The sequence below is a fragment of the Planococcus citri genome, chromosome 5, assembly GCF_950023065.1.
Source record: "Planococcus citri chromosome 5, ihPlaCitr1.1, whole genome shotgun sequence".
Classification (NCBI taxonomy): Eukaryota; Metazoa; Arthropoda; class Insecta; order Hemiptera; family Pseudococcidae; genus Planococcus; species Planococcus citri.
In genome coordinates, this window is record NC_088681.1 from 21,336,278 (window position 1) to 21,357,362 (window position 21,085).

Consider the following 21,085-nt stretch of genomic DNA (forward strand, 5'->3'; position numbering starts at 1 on the left):
TTGCAGCTGCCAAGACCTTGTATCTGCCGCCGATCATTTTGTTGTCAGTGCTGGGCTATAGAGTTTTCGTTTATGTCTCATTGTATTTTTCTGTGAAAAATATAAAATATAAAATTGCTCATAAAGGAAACACTTGAGGTGTAGGCCTAGATATGTTTTCAATTTGAGTAAAACCGTGATTTTTTGGTAGCTAGAGCATGGTCCGAAGCCTCCATAAGCGAAATTTTAACCATCCAAATTGATTTTTTGATTCCAGAAAATCCAAAATTGGCCATTTCGGGTCTCAAAAAAAAAATGCATTCATTCATTTGGGCATCTGAAAATTGAGTTGTGGCTTATTAAATTTATCCGTCATTTAGAGCGATTTCCAGACGGACACGTAGGGCCACTTGTACGACTCTCGTTCAACCCTCGTGCAAGAGTTGAAATCAGTTTAACTCGTCAAAAAACAATGAATTAAACTTATTTCAGATTTGAACGAGAGTCGTACAATCCGCCCCTAGAGTGTTATTTTGACCATTAGGTAAGTGATGAAATTCGGATACAAGGGGGAGGGGGTCAGATAAGATGCAGCTATTGCTGCTATTCGCGAAAATTTTGAGAATATTCCCACAGACAGATAAATATTTTTGTAATTTTTGATTTTTTTTCTCAAAAATATGCTCGTTAAAAAAATCACTCGAGGTGTTTGCCTGGAAATCGGCTAAAACGTGGAAGCTCAAAATAAAATCCAGCAACTATAAACTTGAATCCATCGTTTTTGTGATGATCTTTTTGATCGATTCGAACACACGTTTTTGAAATCCATTTTCGCAGATTTAAATCTAAAATTTTCTATTTTCAAAAAAGATGATCGAGAAAAAATTCAGGATCAGGAGATTCCAGATCAGCTTCCTTTTTCTTAAAAATACCTCTAATTTTATAAATTTATCAGTTTCCAAATCACGTAGCATTTCTTGCTCAAATTAATCACTCTCGTGCGACTCCATCGCATTAAGTGAATAATAAACGTTCGCATTTATAATCGATTAATAAATAAGGGGAAATTAACCCATTGAAATCACTTTGCAAACATATAGGCTTGACCAACGGTGTAAAAGTTGAACCCAAGTTGCACGTATAATTACCCTTAAACGTTCGCTACAAGTAATTAAGAGCATGCAAACGCAACAGAGTGCACAACCGGAACGAAACCAGCTCTTCAGATACAATATTTAACGAGATTGGTGAATTGCATATCTAACTCTTAGAAGGCGCTTCGTGTATCTATGATTTCGAATCAAGTTTCGTTACTCCACAATTCATATATCGCATAGTTGCCTATCCTAAAAATATGCAAGTAGGTATAGCTGATTTTTTTTTTTTTTTAAATTTCGACAGGTTAAAAAATTGTAGCAAAAGAAAACCCCATTTCTAAAAAATTATTCGAGTAAATGTGAAAAATAAGTGCGTAAAAAACAACATCAAATACACGACGCCGACACTCGGTTAATTTTTTTAAAAACACTATAAAATCCCATTCGAGATAATAATTCAGGTAGGTAATGAGTTAATTAACGACAAACATGTCCACCTCATCCAACCAACGATTCTATTTTAAATTCGCACAGAAATAACACCGAATTGAATTCTTGTCGAAAAATTTTTGAAAATGAATTCAAAACTAATATTATTTTTGTTTTTCGTGTTTGCCATGATAATAGCCTTCAGTGATGTAAACTGCGAAAGCTTAGACCCAGAGCAATTTTATTTTACAGATGGAGCGTCCGGAGATTCGTCTTATTTTCAAAATGTAAGTAGATATTTAGCTTTTAATTTTACGTTTATCTCGCATTAGAGTGGATCGTGTTTTCAACTTCTTTTTCAAATTTCAAAAAATTCACACCAAATTGAAATTTACTTTTAAAAAAATAACTCGTTAAGTTAATTAGTACTTATCTCTCGATTAATTTTGCATTGCGTATTGCAGATAGAGAGAAGAATAATTGGAGACGAATACTACCCGCTGACTCCGAAATACCTAAAAATGCTAGCCAAATGGGTTCTACTCAAGAAAAAGATGCAATTGGCAAATCCTGATTTCGCCTCAAAAGCGATTAAAACTGAGTCACGTTCGGTGGTATAGAATGTACTTTGCAAGTTTAGGCACCTTCTTACAAAAAAAAAAATCCGATAGAAATATTGTATAAATAAAGTAGGTAATAAATGCTTAATAAATCTTTAAACGTTTGAACTGCACTGTGGGCTGGGTTACGTCTCATACATATTTTGAACACCTCTAAAAGGGCACTGGAGCGTCATACTTGTCGTCGTAATTTACGAAAGGGTTGCGATCGACTCGCAACAGAGAATGAAAAAATAAAAAAAGCTACAGCCTAGAGAGTAATATATCAGCGACGATACTATACTATTGCGTATTGTTTGAAAGGAAAAAAAATTAATATATATTTTGAAAGATGGAAGTTGAGCAAAGGAAGGCATAGGTACGACTGTTGACGACTGAAGCGTGTTATGTATAAGAAAGTGGCGTGACGAGCGGAAGAAATAAGACGCTTCTTCGGCGAATAGTATGGAATCATTGGTTGCGCCAAGACTCATACACCATTAAGAAGATCCGGTCAAACTTATGGTAATTCTATATAGCAAGTATACCTATAAGATATCGTATATAAGAGGTATATGCCAGCTGCCGAATGAATTTCTATACGTGTAGGTATATTTTTTAGAAACATTTTTTATAAAATATCGACAGTTATATCGGTCTTATTAAATAAAAAAACCATTAATCTTCGACAAACGAGCATTAGGAACTTGACATTGAAGAAATTACCCGAATTCACCCTCGGTAGGTTGGTAATATTGCCACTTGTGTGCACGAACAATTTTACTAAACTTCCCCCTCCCTCTCGAGTGTCGAGATTTCTAGCCATTCAATTGAGCTAAAACGTCAGAAATTTGACTCTTAATCAATTCTGATTTTTTGCAAATAGAATCATAATGTACATTTTACAAATAGAAGTTATGTTTTTGCAATAATAAAATTAGTGATCGACGTCAATGAAAAAAATCAGTGAAAAATCACTGAGCTGGGAATGTTTGCAAACTGAATAAATTGGTACAATTCACTGACAGTGATTATAGTTCTAACGAGTCAGTCTCACTCGTTTTCTAATTGATTTGATGATTTCACTGATACAATATATGGTACCTTAATTAATTCAGAAAATGTGTAAGGTAAAAGTACTCGTAGGTATACTTCGAGAAAAAACAAAATTTCAATGATTATTTAATTTCAAAGCAAAGGCACAAAATTTTTCATGCTTTTTTAGGCTTTCTCACAGGGCTTTGCCCAATTCCTTCCAAAAAAATTACAAAGTAACCAAAAAATGACCAAAAAAGTAACCAAATTTGAGCAAAACATTTTAAGAAAGAAAAAAAATCATCGAAAAAAGCAAACCACATCGTAGAACATCACAAATTGAAATATTCTGCTTTATTTTAAAAAGGTGAACTATTTTGAAACTTTTTGACAAATTTTTGGCAACCGAGAGAAAATTTTTACAATTTCTGAGTTCTGGCAAAAAGTCTAAATTTTTGCCAGAATGAAGCAAGACTTTGAAAATTTTAACAAAAAAACACTTTTTGACAATTTCTGCAAAACAGGGAGACTTTTTTGAATTTTTTGAAAAAAACGAAAATTTTTACTTTTTAGCAATTTTGTTATAGAGTGAGAATTTTTTACAATTTTTTGCAGAAAGCAAAACCTTTCAGAAATTATTGGCAAAAAAAAAAAAGGGCAATACTTTTTGGCAATTTCTGGCAACAAAATTGACACTTTTTGATAATGTTTTGGGCGAAAAAAGTGAAAATCTTCACCAATTGCGAGAATTTTTTATAGAAGCAAACATTTGTGAATTTTATCAAAAATCAGCAATTTTTGGGAATTACCTTATTGGCAAAGAAATTATATTTTTTGAAAAAAATCCTTTTTTTGCATTTTCTAGGTAAAAGAACAACACTTTTTTGTAATTTCCATCTGTTTTAGGTAAAAAATAAAAAATTGCCAGAAATGAAATTTTCGGCATCTTTTGACAAAAAGTAAAACTTTTGGACAATTTTTGGAAAAAAAGAGACATTTTGGCATTTTTTGAAAAAAAGTAGTAAATTATGGCAATTTTTGGCGAAAAGAAAGACAATTGCGATTTAGACAACAAGCAGGATTTTTTGAAATTATTGACCAAAAAATGATAAAAGTATCCACTTTCTGACAATTTCTGGCAAAAAAGCGAGGCTGTTGGACAGTGGATGGCGTAGACAAGGGGGAAGGGGGCCATCACCTTACACCCTCCTTCTCGAGCAAAAATGTGAAATAAAACATGCAAAAATGGACTTTTTTTTTGTTTTTGGACCCATTTTTTCAAAAAATTTTCTGTCTCGAATCATTTTTGCTCAAGCAATGATTTCATCTTCATTTTCATATAATCGTCACACATTATGAAAGGTTTTCAGAAAATTACCTCATTTACCTAGATCGTTTGTACTTGAAAATCTGATTTTTCTCTCTTCTTGAGAAAATCTTGGCTAATCAACTGCTTTTGGATTTCAAGAAAAAGTAGTGAAAATCAAAAGCAATTGCAAAGATTCTTTTTAAAAATCAAAATTTGACTATTTCAGCCAAAAGTATCAATTTCAGGGAATTGTTGATAGAAATTACAGTTTATCGCAATTTTTTTCGAAAGATTTTTTTGCATTTCTTTTTTAGGGCAAAACTACGACATTAACTAAGTATGTAGATAACTTTTGTCAATTTTAGGTAAAAAATAATTGCCAGAAAGCTAACATTTTTGGAAATTTTTGGAGGAAAAGGCGAAACTTGAGAATAATTTTTTGTGAAATTTTTTGGAATTTTATGCAAAAAACTGAGAAGTTTTATCAAGTAGTGATTTTTCTGATGACAATTTGAACAAAAAAATTTGAAAAATTCACCAAAAACTTGAAAATGAAATTCAGCATCTGAAATTTGGTCTGATAGTGTATTTTGAATGTCTTCGTCTTCTGATTTTTTTTTGTCTGGTCCAGAAAATTTTCCACTAGTTGAAATATCTTTTTTTATGGAACGAATTAAAAAGGTTCAAAATTTGAATTTTAAATTGATAGTGTGGTAAAGAAATAAGATTCACTGTCGAGTTAAAATTCAATTGTGTGAGAATTTTCAGGATGGAAAGGATAGATTAGGAGAGAAAATATGATTTTTAGCCTATTTCCACATAATTCCATCAATTCAGAATATTCAATCGTTTCCTTGCTCTTCGCATCATTTTTTCAGATTTTCAAAAAATAAACTCAAACAAATTGAACTTCTAGAATTCAAAATTTTCGAACTTTAAATACGCCATTCATTTGCAATAATTTCCTATTCAGGTGGCTAGTTAAAATTTCTCATCGTCGACCAATTTTTTCTCTTAATTAACACTATAACGTGTAAAAAGTTGGCACACGTCCGACGCATGCAACTAAATCCAACCAAACCTAAAGTGAGATACGATAAAGTACCTGTGTATAAAATGACATGACGTAACGATACAGGTAGACCAATAGCTTCAATATATGTGTACATGTAAGTAATGTACCTTACGACGAGCGAGAGAGAGGTGAAAAATGAAACTAAAATAATTAGCGGCAAATTTCGAAAAAAATATCCGACAACTTAAGACACAGCGGCGGCTGCTGGAATGGAAGCGTGATTCCGGTATACGAGTATTATTAGACCATAACTAGCGTACTAGTTAGGATAGCGCAGGAATGTACCTATATGATGAAGAAGGTACCTGAGCTGTGAGGAACTTTTCTATTACATAAAAAAAATTAACGGCCGTTGTCTTGCTTAACAATTGTAACGTAATAATTTTTTTTTACTCTCCTTCCACTATAGGTAGGTACGTCTACGTATATGTATAGTAAGTATTCACATGATTCGACTTTGTGTACAAGGTGGTTCAAAATGACTCAGAGGATTGATTCCAATACCTCCATTATGTAGGATAGAGGTAGGTACAAAAATCTCGTGTTAATTGCAGACGCACTGCCAGAGATAAAAATCCTGGAAAAAAAGCCTCCATAAACCGGTCGTCGTATTAATCGATACAGTTTTAAAAGAGGTATATGCCTGAGCGAGCGCCGCCGCAGAAGCTGTGTGTCTTTTACAACAATAATCAACTACCCTCATTACAATATCACCTGCTGTTGTTGCCTTCGCCTTCGGTTCGAGGTTCGGTTCATGACGGTGATGAAGCGCGAGTACCTGTTGCGTAGTTCGTTTTATGACGTGATATGGGACAAGTGGCCTGGGCAGGGATTGCTCTAGTCTATCTGTATTCTGTATACTGTACACAGACTGGTGAAGCAATCTTATCGAAATCTTTTCCTTTGTAAATTACCTACACCGCTTTTGGTGCAGGATTCTTTCCAATTTGGGTACTATGTATTGTAATGTGTCTTTCGGGACAACCGAATGCTAATTGAATGGCAAATTGGTAGTTGGATTTTAATTAATTACCCTAATTTTGTCAATTTTTCTATATCTTAAGGGTAGATGAGGATGAGACATCGAGATATTTATATTGCTTTAGGCAATAGCTTGTACTATTTTTTGACCTTTTTTTGATTCGTTTTTTTTTTTTTTGTTTCTTTACACGAGAAAAAAAGATGATATCTGTTTAATATAGGTAGGTCTCTTTGAATTGAACGAACTCGAAAATTCAAACTTATCAAAATTATGAACAAATTTAGGTAGAAAACTCAAATTTGATTCAGGTTACCTTATTTTTGACCTTCTCAGTCGATTTACAGAGAGGTCATTTCATTATGAGACGAATTATTTCTGGCTGTAGATCTGATAATTCTGATTCTAAAAACCACTCGACCCAAAATTTTACTCAAGCTTCTCAAAAAAAGCTAGATTTTGACACTCAATTTGAATTTTTCTAAATTGTTTTGAGATGAGTCTTCCCCTGTGGAGCTCAATTTTGGTTTTTGGGAGCAAACAGTCATCAGAATGAGAGTCTGTGCCTCTAGAAACCTAGATTTTTTGACACCTCCGTGTTGCATTCTTCAAAATTTTGAACTTCGATTCTTCTCTACACACCCCCTCCCCCCTCAAAGAGAACTTAGATCTGATTTTTGGGGTCAAACGGTTTCCAATATTAGATTTCACTCGTTCAAAAATCCATCCTTTATTAAAAAACCATACATATCACTTTTCTCAAAGATTTTGATATTTTTTGCCCCTCTCACCCCGCCTTCGAAGGAATAAATTTTTAAAAAATTAAAAAATAAAACAGAAAAATACAAAATATGATTAAAGGCGTTCAAAGCTCAGTCCTTGGAGCCTAATCCCCCCTCCCCCCTCCCCCCAAAAAATTAGAAAAATAAACCTAAAAGCACTCGACATATTGTTTGTAACGTTTTAATAGAGCTGATTTCAAATTTCAACTCACATTTTTTTGATAAGTGTCTTCTGGGTTACACAATAGCCCCTCCTTCCACCCTTTCAAAAAAAAGGAAAATTCTAGTGAATTATGATTTGTTAGATTTTTAGAGATTCTGTTTTGATTTCGACTTACTTTTTTATTAGGAGATTCCTAAATCTCGCAATGGACTCCAAAATTTCAAAAAAATTGGAAAACCTGTATGATTTACTGTTTTTAGAATTTTCAAAGACTTTGATTTCTATATTTCAACTTGTTTTTTTCACACGATCTCTCAAAACCCCGCAATAAATATCCGAATTGCATAAAAATTGAAAAAGTTGAATGATTCGGATTTTGCTAGAATTTTAGAGGAGCTGATTTTAAATTTTTCAACTCAATGGACCCCTTAAGAATTACAATAAGCCCCAAATTAATTTAAAAAAAAAAACACTTGATAAATCCTCGTGAGTTCGTGACCTATGGTTTATTAAGTTTTCAGAGGTGCTGATTCCGAATTTCAATTCAAAGTGTTGAATATGAACTCTGAGTTGGACAAAAATTGAATAATTCATGAGACCTTCAGTTTTATGGGTTTTTAGAGGTGTTGGTTTTGAATTTTTCGATTCGATTTTGTGATATGGACCCCTCAAGCATCACAATAAGGCCTCAAATTTGAAAAAACAAAAACAAAAAAACATAAAATTTATGTAACCTTCGGTTTCTGTGTTTTCAAAAACACCAATTTCGAATTTTAACCAACTTGTTTGATTTGAGCCCAATAAGCCTCACAATGAGACCCCAAATTCTAAAAAATATGAAAATTCTTGATGACCTAAATTGCCTATAATTTATTGGATTCTCAGAGGTACTATAATCCCTAATTTCAATATTAATCTCTAAGCACCTTTATATGACTTCAAATTCAAAAAAAAATTAAAATTCGTTTTAAAAAAAAATCAAAATTCTTGTGACGTAGCTTGATGTTTGCTGAGATTTCCAGAGGAGCTGATTTCGAATCTCAGCTTAGTTTTTCAATATGACGAGATTCCTAAGTCTACAATAAGACTCAAACTTTCAACATTTTTAAAAATAATTTGTGAATCATCGTTTGCTAAATTCTTAGAGGAGCTGACTTCGAATTTCAGCTCACTTTTTCAATACAAGCTCTTTAGGTCCTACATCAAGCCCTTTTTCCAAAAACGTTCGACTTTTGGTTTTCTGGGGTTTCATAAAAAGGTGATTTCGAATTTTGGATTATTTTTTTTTTCATTATGATAAGTTTCTTAAACCCACAATAAGACTCAAAATTTCAACAAAAAAATTAAAAACTTCGTTACTCATCATTTGCCTTGCCAGATTTTTAGAGAGACTGTGTTCAAATTTCAGCTCAGCTTTTTCAACACAATCCCCTTAGGTCCCACAATAAGCCCTTAAATTTCAAAAAAAAAAATGCTGGAGGTTTGATTACTCGTAATTTTTGGAATTCATTTTTGATACAACCCCCCCCCCCCCTCCCAATAATGAACATCTCAAAAAAATAAAATCCGCAAAATTCGAACTTGACGATGAATAGAAATTGAAGGGAAAAGAAGCTAAAATAAAAATTGAATCACATAAGCTTTTTTTCCTAAAAGTTTCTCATTTTGGAAAGTTGCCTTCAGTGGTTTTAATATCACGTTCGAAGTCATTTTCAAATTTTGGTTTCAACTGATTTGCTTTTAAAAGCGAGTTAGGACGTCTATAGTACTCCCTCTTTCCCTCTACTCTTCTGAATATTTTCATATTTTTTGTCTTAGTGCTTTAAAAATATTTTTCGAGAGTCGGATGAAAGATCATCAAACAAAAAGTAGGTAGTTAGGTGCATTGTTTTGAAAAATTCCACACCAATGGAAGTGATTTTTTCCACTTCAGCAAAAAAATATCTCCCCCTTCTACCTCTTAGGATACTCCCTCAACTATACCCAGTTATCGAATACTTCGAGAATATTTCACACACGAACGAATATTTATTTTTAGCTCATTACCCGGACATATTTCATATCCAAACACACGTTGATGAAGGGTACCCATTGAAAAAAATTATTATTTTGAATTAAAAATAGGTAAGTGGTTTTTTAAATACACTTATTCGAGTATATACGCGAGTAACACCTTCGAGTAGGTACGTATATTTAAAATAGAGGGTGTCTGCAACTTGCTCTTTTTCCCTTCTTTTAATAAACAACCCCGAAGAGTTTTTTGCTGCTTGTCAAGGTGCAAAGGATATTACGATGTTCTGCGAGACAAAGCGTTGAAAAACATTTGAAAAGAAAATATAAAAAATGAAAAACTATACTCGGCAGATCCATTATACGTAGGTAGGTACTTAATAGATGTATTTTTTCAACCATCTTGTATACTAAATCGTATCGTATGGTAAGAACAAAACTTACACATTTTTGATGTTAGTGTTCACGGTCGGACGGCGCTCGTGCTGCAATAATTACACGTTCTGGGCTGCAAACACAAAAACAACGCAAACATTAAGATCAAGAGGTGATTTTTCAAGACAGAATTTTTTTTCGAATCGATAAATAGATGTACGTATTTGCTCAGCTGGGCACACAGGGTCAAAAACCTTTGGGAAATCTATCACGTGTTAACTACCGAAATCACCTATGAAATCGGATTCTCGAAATGAAAAAAAAACTGCAACTTCCTTCCGGTAACCGGGTGTGTGCAGGTACTGGTTCTATCTATGCTAACGAATCCTGTTGATACCCTTTATGTACGAGTACGTTACCTATACGTAAATCAAGTATGAGAGAATGACGTTCAGTGTACAATAAATGTAGGTACGTACTTATATGTAAAACCCTACGAAAGATAGCATTTATCATCGACCAAAATCTTCTTATGAGAACCTAACTAGTTACCGTAGAGGTGCAATATTAGCGCGCAACAGTTGCAGGAAGACGAACAGCTTGCAAGACGGATTTGGTTTCAAAATTCAGATACACCAACACAACCGACATACAAGTACTCATCCTCTACCTAGCTCACTCCATCCACCCTATATATTTTTTCCAAGTATGTATCATTATGTATTTTTTCCGTTCACATTAGCACATCGAACTACACGACTCCCAAGATTTCATCTTCCTAGCTCTTAGAGGAATGAAAGATTCGAGGGTCCACGTATCAAAATCGTGCAGCAAGATTCTGGTAGCTTAATCACCAGAAAATTATTCAAAACCAGGGAGGCAGGGAGATAAACAAAATTTTTCAATTAAAATTCAGGACTTTGAAACTCGGTAGAAAATTAGTATTGTTGGTGAGTACTGAGCTCTCTTGGAAAAAAATGATCAATTTTTAATTTAAGAAAATGGACATTCATCGCGAAAAATGTGTTTTTTGAGGTTCAAAATTCAACTTTTTTTTGACATAGGACAGTTTGGCACTTACATAACTCAATTGATGGATACTATTAGCAAAAAAATGAGAAATTTGTGAGGAAAAAATATTTGCCACCTTTTGACAGAAAATTAAGAATTTTGCAAACAAATATTTTGGCAGAAAACGTGTTCTGAAGGCCAAATTTGACAGAAATTGGGGATGTTTGACCGAAAATGTGTCTTTTTTTTTGAAAATGTGATGTGTACCTAAGTATTTTTTGTTAAAAATTGGAACTTATACCTACATGAAAATAAATATACGTCATCAAGAAGTCACCAGAATTCACCAACGAGTCACCAGACAGTCAAAAAAGATTTCAAAGGTCATGAGGACATTCTGTTGATTTTGCCATATGAAGGATGAAAACACTCATGGTGACTTGTGGTGAATATGTCATCCAGAAGTCACCAGAAGTCACCAGAATTCACCAAGGAGTAACCTGACTGTCCAAAAAGTTTTCATGGGTCATGAGGACTTCTGGTGATTTCATCACCAACAATCTGCCATAAAAGGGTCGAAAACCCTCATAGTGACTTCTGGCGAATCTGTCACCAGTAAGTCACCAGAATTCACCAAGGAGTCACCTGACTGTCAAAAAAGTTTTCATGGGACATGAGGACATTCTGGTGATTTCATTACCAACAATTCGCTAAAAGAAGGATGAACCCTTTCATAATGACTCCTGGTGTATCTGTCAACAATAAGTCACCAGAAGTCACCAGAAGTCACCAGAAGTCACCAGAGTTCACCAAGGAGTCACCTGACTGTCAAAAAAGTTTTCATGGGACATGAGGACATTCTGGTGATTGCATCACCAACAATTTGCCATAAAAAGGTCGAAAACCCTCATAGTGACTTCTGGTGAATCTGTCACCAGTAAGTCACCAGAAGTCACCAGAAGTCACCAGAGTTCACCAAGGAGTCACCTGACTGCCCAAAAAGTTTTCAAGAGTCACGAGGACATTCTGGTAGTTATTTGGAAATCAATTCGCCATAAGAAAGACTAAAACCCACATGGTGACTTCTGGTGAATCTGTCACCAGTAAGTCACCAGAAGTCACCAGAATTCACCAAGGAGTCACCTGACTGTTAAAAAAGTTTTCATGGAACATAAGGACATTCTGGTGATTTCATCACCAACAATTTGCCATAAAAAGGTCGAAAACCCTCATGGTGACTTCTGGTGAATCTGTCACCAATAAGTCACCAGAAGTCACCAGAGTTCACCAAGGAGTCACCTGAATGTCAAAAAAGTTTTCATGGGACATGAGGACATTCTTGTGATTTCATCACCAACAATTCGGAAGGATGAACCCTGTCATAATGACTTCTGGTGAATCTGTCACCAAGAAGTCACCAGAATTCACCGAGACTGTCCAAAAAGTTTTCAAGAGTCACGAGGACATTCTGGTAGTTATTTGGAAATCAATTCGCCATAAGAAAGACTAAAACCCACATGGTGACTTCTGGTGAATCTGTCACCAAGAAGTCACCAGGATTCACCAAATAAGTCACCAGGCATTGCAAAAAAAAATTTCAAGGTCATGAGGACATTCCGGTGATTACCTATTGGCAGAACATACGACTTTTTCGATAAAACGTGGGGGTTGTCAAAAAAAATTAACAGTTTTTTGACAGGAAATGTTCATTTTTTTAATAAGTCATGATTTATTTTTTGGCTGAAAAAGTTAAAATGTGCCTTTTTGTCCAAAGATACCTTGTACTATAATACAGTTTGACCAAAAAGGCGAGCTTTTGTTAAAAAAAAAAAAAAAAAAAAAATAGTACCTACCTATGTGTATTTTTGGTACAAAATGGACACTTTTGGTAGCTGAAGGGCACTTTGGATTCGATAAGCCAAATAAATACAGCATTTTTTAAAATCTGAACTTTTGGCGGAGTTTTGGTTTAGAAAAACACACATTCAATTTCTCGGCCAAAAATGAATATATGCGGTAAAAGATAATAATTTTGGCAGAAAACGTGTATTTTTTGCAGTAAAAACAGGTGATCATTTTTTGTGAATTTTTAATAGAAAATGAGGAGAGTTAAAAATGAGCATTTTTGACCCGTGATATCGTTTTTGGCAGAAAATGAACATTTAACTTATGGAAGATGATTGGCATTTTTAGCAAAAAATGTACGTTTATGGCAGATGATGATTAAGCATTTTTGTCAAAAAATGAGCAATTTTGGACTTGATGAGCATAATATGTAGGTGAAATATCCGGAGTTTGCAATTGTGCAACTGAGGTTACCGCATTCTTTATGAGATGAAATTTTCTCGTTTTTCTTCGTGAAATTTGACTTCTGTTACCTCCCCCCCCCCCCCCCCGTCGACCGGATCATTCATTAAACGAATTCGTTTAAATACCTATTAAGTAATTTACTTAGAATTTAATCTGGAATGTAACACGACGAAGACCCTCGACGATGCCTTTTTTTGGCATGGGAAAGGTTATTTTTATTTTGTAATTTCAATTTTGGAAGAATAATTGCGTCATTTCGCGGTATTTCTATCTCAATTACCTATACCAATGACCTTGAAAAATTATATAACTACCTCACCAGAACGAAATCCATTTACATGTACGTACATTGAGTCTCCAGTAGTTTTAGTCCTACTATTACCATCCCTTTTTGCATATAAATTACAAATGTACCTTCTGCGAATTCCCTAGACGAATTAATTCTCACTCGCAATTACTTATTTATTGAACACAACGAACGTTTTTTCAAGAATCAATACCCACCTATCAATAGTTAATCGTATGCAAATGAACTCGAGATGGAAAATTTCAACAATGAAGAGAATATCGAACGATTTAATCTCATTTTAATGATATGGTAGGTACGACAATCTTTTTATCGAAGTACATAGCTGCTTAAAATGTTGCAAAATTTATATTAATAAATTTATCAACTTAGCGATCCATGCCCTCTCCTCTGTGTCTATGGCGTCAATTTTTCAGACATTTTAAGTGCATTAGTAATCGGTATGCAAAGCCGAGAAGTGAACTTCGATAAGAATAAACGACCTTGGAAGAATGGAGCGACCCATAGGTAGGTATTTTGTCTTTTTGCAAACATGCTGGATATCTTTTTGTGTTTTTTTTTTTATTCGATAGAGTTTTTTGGTCATTGTGTAGTCGTTTCAGTATTTTTTTCGTAACACGGGTAGTAATGTGGAGAAGTGACAATAGCTATTTGTACATTAATGTGTGATGCTGAAGCAACAGGTGTGCGATCGTATAGATCGATTTTTAGGTTCTCCTTTTGCTTTTATGAGACGTGCTGATTCAAGAAGTGAAGGGATATTTTTGGATCATCCTATCGTCTTTTGAATTTATCTGCATTCAAATCGATGTGATTTTTTGATGAAGTTTGCAGAAGGTTAATGAAAGAGAATTCTATTTAAAAAATGGATCGAATGTCAACCTGAAAAAATTTATAAAAAATCCCTTTCACTCGAATTATTTTTAATTTCCTGGAATCTTCTCACTTTTAAAACAGAAGTAAACAACTGTCTCATTTTGCCAATTTGAAATACTCCCAAGTTCATATCATTTAAATTAATTCGACACGATTTAGAGAAAAACAACACAAAAAAACGTGTAAATTATAATAAGAAAATTATTGAAATTCGATTAACTACCGATAAAAAAAAAATCACCACACGTTGCGGTGCTTTGATTTTTCAATGTAGAAAGTGTACACAAAATCTGGTCTTGCTCGATTATAAATTTATACAGCAGATCACTGGTTGGCCAATAGTAACGAAATTATAATTACAATGTTCTATGGGTCGTCTTTATGCATAAAAAACTCTTTACGAAAGCGCAGGTGATATAAAATCGACGTGTGGTTCGTGTGCGATAGAAGAAGAAATTTTATACCTTTTACTATTAAATACACATTATGGAATAGTTCAATTGGTAATTATATGCGCACATTTACACCACGATAAAAAAAAAGGAGTATAAGAAAGGGTAAGTAGCTTAAAAAAGCAAACAATTTAAAAAGCTGCGTAGGTTTAATACCTTCAGAATATAGGCAGATAGGTTAAAATCATCGCTTCCTATACGTAAGTACGAGTCTATAATTACCCGTATTTGGCACGAGCCTTTTGGAATATTGGTAACCCGCTTTTTCGTTATTGGAATCGGCATGTGTCGCGGCTAATTAATAAACCCTAATGTGTTAGTTGAAAGACGATTTTCTCGAAGTAATTTACATTGGAAAACAGACGATAAGTTGAAAAATTACTAATTGGGTCAAACGTACTTTATACCTACCTAGGTAAGTATGTACTTGGAGAGATAAGGTGCACAAAACTGCTGGTACACTCATATATTCGACGTCCTGTCTTATTATGGAGACAGTTTTTTTTCTATTTTTTTTTTCAAAAAAACTTGAATTTTGGAGTTAGCTGTTCATCGACATATGCCAATCAGCGGTACAATGTACATATTTTTTATGGCCGCAACAAGTTACCAGTTGAATGTATCAGGTTACCCCGTTGCGTATATCTGATGTGAAGATATACCGAAGAGCAGTTGGTTTGTTTCTCGATTAATATGCGTATGGAATCGTTAAGGTCCTACAGCTCAAGCTGGTGCCATAGGTTTTGGTGAAATGAAAAAAAATCATCGTGGTATGACCTCAGATGTTCGCATCGTGATCAAGAATCGTTCGAAAAAACGTAAAATTCGGTTAAATGTTTGCAAAACTCAAGCGTAAGCGGAAATAGATACCTAAATCAATAAAACTTTCTTTAAAGGGTTAAAGGGAAAAGAAACGATGTGCGAAGAGACCCTTAAGTAAGCGTTCCTTGCATGAAAAAGTGTTCAAAAAAACGTTGAAAATATGGGGGGGGGGCTCAAAGAAAAGCATCGAAAATACTGTAAATTAATAAATAAAAAAAAAGATGTTTCAATTCAAGTTACTGAAATTGTTCAAAAAAGTATTAAACACTCGAAAAAGAATTAAAAACAGCGAAAAATTTGAAAAAAGTAATGATGTTTCAGTAAAATTTGACAAAATTGAGAAAAGTTAGGAAGCATAAAACATCGCTGAAGCCTGAAACTTCTTCTAAACACTCGAAAAAAAATGAAAAACGCGGCGATTGATAAAAATAAGATGAAATTTCAGTGAAACATTCCAAAAAAAAACCACTAAAAACTACTTTTAAAAAAATATTAAAACCATGTAAAACCACTTGAAAATGCAAAAAAATTACTAAAAAATTTCAAAAAGTGAATAAATTCCGAAAAAATGCATGAAAAAGTGTAACAAACAATCATATGAAAGTAATGCAAAAAATGACTCCAAAAAAACATTAAAATCATTAAAAATACCTAATCGAAAAGTAATAAAATTCTAATCAAATTTGCCAAAATTGCATGAAAAAATTTTGAAAAAGTTATAAAATGATGTAAAAACAATCGAGCAACCATCAAAATTACGAAGAACTGCAAAAAAAAAAAATATAAAACTTCTGTGAAATTTCACGGTTTAGCAAAAGCGGAGTCTATAAAACACCGTTGAAACTTCAAATGCCATTTCAATAAAATTTTCCAAAAACGCATAGCATGAAAAAGTATAAACAAGTCAATGTTTTGTAAAAATACTCTAAAACATTAAAACTACAGTCATTGGCAAAAAAAATCCATTCAAATTTTCCAAAAATGCATGAAAAACCTCCAAATTACTGAAAAATGCCAAAAAAATACTTGATGAAGCTTCAGTGCAAGTTGCCAAAAACCCATGAAAACGTATTAAAAACGTGTAAAAGTGATGCAAAAACACTGAAAAAATATTAAAACCATGAAAAATTGCCTAAAAGTAATGGAACCATTATTAAAATTAATAAAAATGCATGAAGAAGTTTCGAAAACGTTTTAAAGTGATGTAAAAACACTCAAAAATGCATTAAAATTATTGAAAAATCTCCAAAAACAATAAAATTGTAGTAAAATTGGCCAAAAGTTCACGGAAGTTTTCAAAACGTTATAAAATGAGGTAAACATCCTCAAACGCACAAAAACTATCAAAAAAAATGATGAAATTTCAATAAAATTTGACAAAATTTACACAAAACGTCGCCGAAATTTCTTCTAAATGGTCAAAAAAGTATTTGAAAACACTGCGAATAATTTTTGTTAAAATGATGAATTTCATTTAAGTTTACCGAAAGTATATGGAAGCGGAAGCACCAAAAGAGGGTTGAAAAAGTGAAAATTTTATAAGCTAAAGTTACTTTTTGGATTTTAGGAGGATTAAAAAAAATTAAAATATTGAAAAAAAAACTGTTTTAATAGATAGCGATTTGTAAACTTTTTCATGAAATATATACTGGGGGGGGGGGGGAAGGGGGCAAAGTGAGGCAATGTGAATAATTCCTTAAATTCCACTTCCAGACATCAACAACTATCAATTTTGAGCCATTTTGGAGTCTTCCAGTGATTTTTTTATTTTCTTCAAAAATTTCAAATTGCTCAGGAGGGGCCAAAAAGAATTTTAGAGCCTGTAACTGTAGTTGGTGTTCATCAGGCATCCTCTAGGTCATTTTTGGTAATAACCGTAAAATTCCTCAAGTGTCAACGTTCCAAAGCGAATTTCTGACCAATTTGTAAATTCTAGAAAAGGTGAAATTTTGCAATAACCACCAAGTTATGTGCTTAAAAGTTCATTTTATGGACTTTCCAAAGTGATTTTTATGTTTCTGCAAAAAATTGAAAAATAGCTAAAATAGCTCAAAACCAGTGGTTGTAGATGTATGGGAATTGCATTAAAAGAATTATTCACATTACGATTTTATTGTTCAAAAAATTTACATTTCATGAAAAATTTTGAAAAATCGGTCTGAAAACAGCTTTTTAAAATTTTTGAATTTTTCAAAAATCGTCAAAAACCAATTTTAACACCTGAAGTTTTGGTTACAAGGATTTTAGGACGATCTTGGTTTCATTGAAATCGGATAGTCTCAGTTCAAAAGGTATGACTTCTAAACTCAACTTCTCATGATGACCACAAAAGTGGAAACTACCATTCAAAAATGTGAAAAAATTTCACGTAGGACATCCTCTCTTTTCAATGTACTAATCTTCAAAATTGCTAAATATTCGAGCTATAATTTGAAAATCTGTAAAAAAAATCCAAGCCCTTTTAACGCTTTCAATTCTCATAAGCTGCCAAAGCTCGCTGAAAATCATCGAAAAAAGCAATGGGAAGCTACAACTTTGGGGATCGTATTTTCTAGTCACAAAAGTCAAGTTTTCTGGAGTTTGAGTGCGATTTCAAGTCTCTCATCCAAAAAGATATTTATGGGCCCAAAATTTCAAAAAATTGTCCAGAAATGGTCGGAAAAGGCAATTGGGCACAATTTTGGGAATTGTCTTTTCTAGTCAGAAGTCGAGTTTTCTGGAACTTGATGGAGAGGCGATTTTGAACCTATGTATCCGAAAAGATATTTTTTTGGCCCACATTCTCAAAAATTGCCCAAAGCCAGTCGAAAAATGCTTTTGGGTGTTACAACTTTTAAAATCGTCTGAAAATCGACTTTTCACGAGAGACGATTCTGCCCTATCGCATGTTTGGATTATTTTTAAACAATTTTTCGAATATTTAAGGTCTACAAAATACCTCATGGGTTCTATGAATATTCAGATTTGGGATCTAATCAGATGATAGGAGATAAAATAGGATCTAGAAAAGATCCTGATCTGTAATTTGCAGATTTCATCAGAATCCGGTCAGAAAGTTCTAAGCAAGTATTCTCACAAGGGAACCTCTTGAGGTGTCACACTCCGATTTGAACAGGACCGCGATTTTTGGAAAGAGCATAGTCTAAAACCCCCAAAACCGAATTTACAGCTGCCCCAGTTCATTTTTCGATTTTTGGCGAACGTTTGAAAATTTAAAATTGACTGTTTTTGGCGATTTATGCATTTTTGTATAAAAAGTACGTATACTTGATCAGTAAAAATAGTCAAAATAAATTCCAAAACTAATATCAATTACCCAAATCCAAATTTCACCATTTCCAGTCATTCTGGAGCCTCCAGCGCGATTTTCAATTTCTCCAGAATTTTGAATTTGCTCCAGAAGGCGTGAATATGCAGTTGGGCAGCTAAAAATCGAGTTGTGTATTACACTCGACCTGTTTTAATGAGTTTATCCACATTTGAGTCGATTTTGAGAGTGACACCTCAAAAGTGGTTTTTTAACCAGCTTTTTCAAAATTAAAAAAATCCAAAAAATCAAGTTTACTCCCAAAATTGGCTCAAGTAAAATACACAACTCGATTTTTAGCTGTCCAACTTCATATTCACGCCTTCTGGAGCAAATTCAAAATTCTGGAGAAATGAAAATCGCGCTGGAGGGTCCAGAATGGCTGGGAATAGTAAAATTGCGATTTGAGGAGTTATTTATGGACAAAATACAGCGATTCGCCCTCATTTTAAAAATTTCCACGCAAACGGGAAACTTTTGATTTTTTGAATTTTTTAATTTTGAAACAAGCTGGTCAAGAAACCACTCTTGGTTAAACAGGTCGAGTATAATACACAACTCGATTTTTACCAGCCCAACTTCATATTCACGCCTTCTGGAGCAAATTCAAAATTCTGGAGAAATTGAAAAGTCGCGCTGGAGGCTCCAGAATGGCTGGAAATGGTGAAATTTGGATTTGGAGTTTTGGGATTTATTTTGACCATTTTTACTGATCAAGTACTTACTTCTTACAAAAATGCATAAATCGCCAAAAACAGTCAATTTTGAATTTTCACAAAAATCGAAAAAGGAACTTGGGCCCTTGTCAGAGTAAAATTATGCTGTTTCAGTTCAGTGCATGTGCGATCACCTCAGATATGGTCATTGCCTTTTGCATTCAAATTAAATCTACCCCTTTGAAAATCGACATCAACACATCAATTCTGTTTACTGAAAAACTTGTGAAAATTTCCAAAATTGAAATCAAATCTTGACCAAGCACCACTAAAGTGGTTCTATAGGCATACACATCTACATAGACAAGCCAAGTTCTAGTAGATTGTGTATATTAGCATGTTGTTGGCTGCCTTATACCTGCTTACATTGGCTAGGTTGTGGTAGGAGAGTAATGAGCAGCCGGCAAGTCATTAAAGTCTACACTGGTTAACCCGCTTGATACGAAGATGTATTCGTATAGATTGCTTTTAATTGATGAAAAGTAGGTACTCGACAGTATGCTATAAGAAGACAGACGTGCATGTCCGGATGATGGGATGATGTGTGAGGAAAATCAGGTGCGGGTGCTGGTTGCGTTAGCTATGTGTATGAAGGTACTAGAGATACGTGTACATCTATCCAGGACTAGGTAGATTATTCGTCTACATACAGATGGCATTTATTGCTTTATGTGGTAGCGACGACATCATCACACAAGGTCCATGAAAATCGGGTACATTTACACAGAGCTGCTACGTAGGCACAGGCACAAGACCAGGCATAGGCATATCCTGTGTAAATACATGTACATCTACAATTCTACATACACGTAGGCATATAGATATGGTACGCACGCACATAGCCTATGGTGTAGGTACGCGAACACCATACGGATGCTGCAGAGTGCAGATGGATGATGCAGCTCTCTGGTTGTACGTCTTTTCGGTGGTATTGGCAGCTGGCGCGTGCCGGGCTCGGGATCAACAGGTCTCACCTGCCTTCGGGGCTCTATGTATATGCTCTCGCGCGACTACTTGTACATCGATCGGAGGACGCGATTCGGATCCACCAAAAACACATATCCACCTTCCGATGCAACGATCGCGTCCGCTGCGCTTTTCTCGTCGTATACCCGCGTGTACTTTTTACCCTCATCCCTTGCATGGTTGGTTTGGTTTCGTGTTTGCTGTGCACCCGACCCAGGCACAGATTTTTTCCAGCCAACAACAAAAGCCACCGCTTCCAACTAAGAGTCGATCCCAAATCAAAAACACAGGCATCGTGAAAGTCTGGCGCACGCCGGCCGGATCAACAGATGGTGTTCGCGGCACCGGGCACGAGACTTATTATCACAACACCAGCAGCACGTGCTTTTCTGCTTTCTTTTCGCGCAGCATTTGTACTATAAGCACCCTGCTTAATAATCTGTATCGCGAAACAACAATCTGTGTGTAGGTATTTTAGGCGAAAAT

General features: G+C 34.3%; 2 long non-coding RNA genes across 2 annotated transcripts in view; one reads left to right on the forward strand and one right to left on the reverse strand.

The window, feature by feature from the left end:
- Nucleotides 1-1,122: 1,122 nt before the first annotated feature.
- LOC135848531 (uncharacterized) lies at nt 1,123-2,225 on the forward strand. The gene is made up of 2 exons (XR_010559379.1): nt 1,123-1,792; nt 1,970-2,225. It is a non-coding gene; the product is annotated as an uncharacterized LOC135848531 (long non-coding RNA).
- Nucleotides 2,226-9,853: 7,628 nt separating this feature from the next.
- Nucleotides 9,854-21,085, reverse strand: part of LOC135847757 (uncharacterized) — a 30,277-nt gene continuing 19,045 nt past the window's right edge. The window contains exon 9 of the long non-coding RNA XR_010559228.1: nt 9,854-9,965. This is a non-coding gene — a long non-coding RNA (uncharacterized LOC135847757). The remainder of the gene's footprint in view (nt 9,966-21,085) is intronic.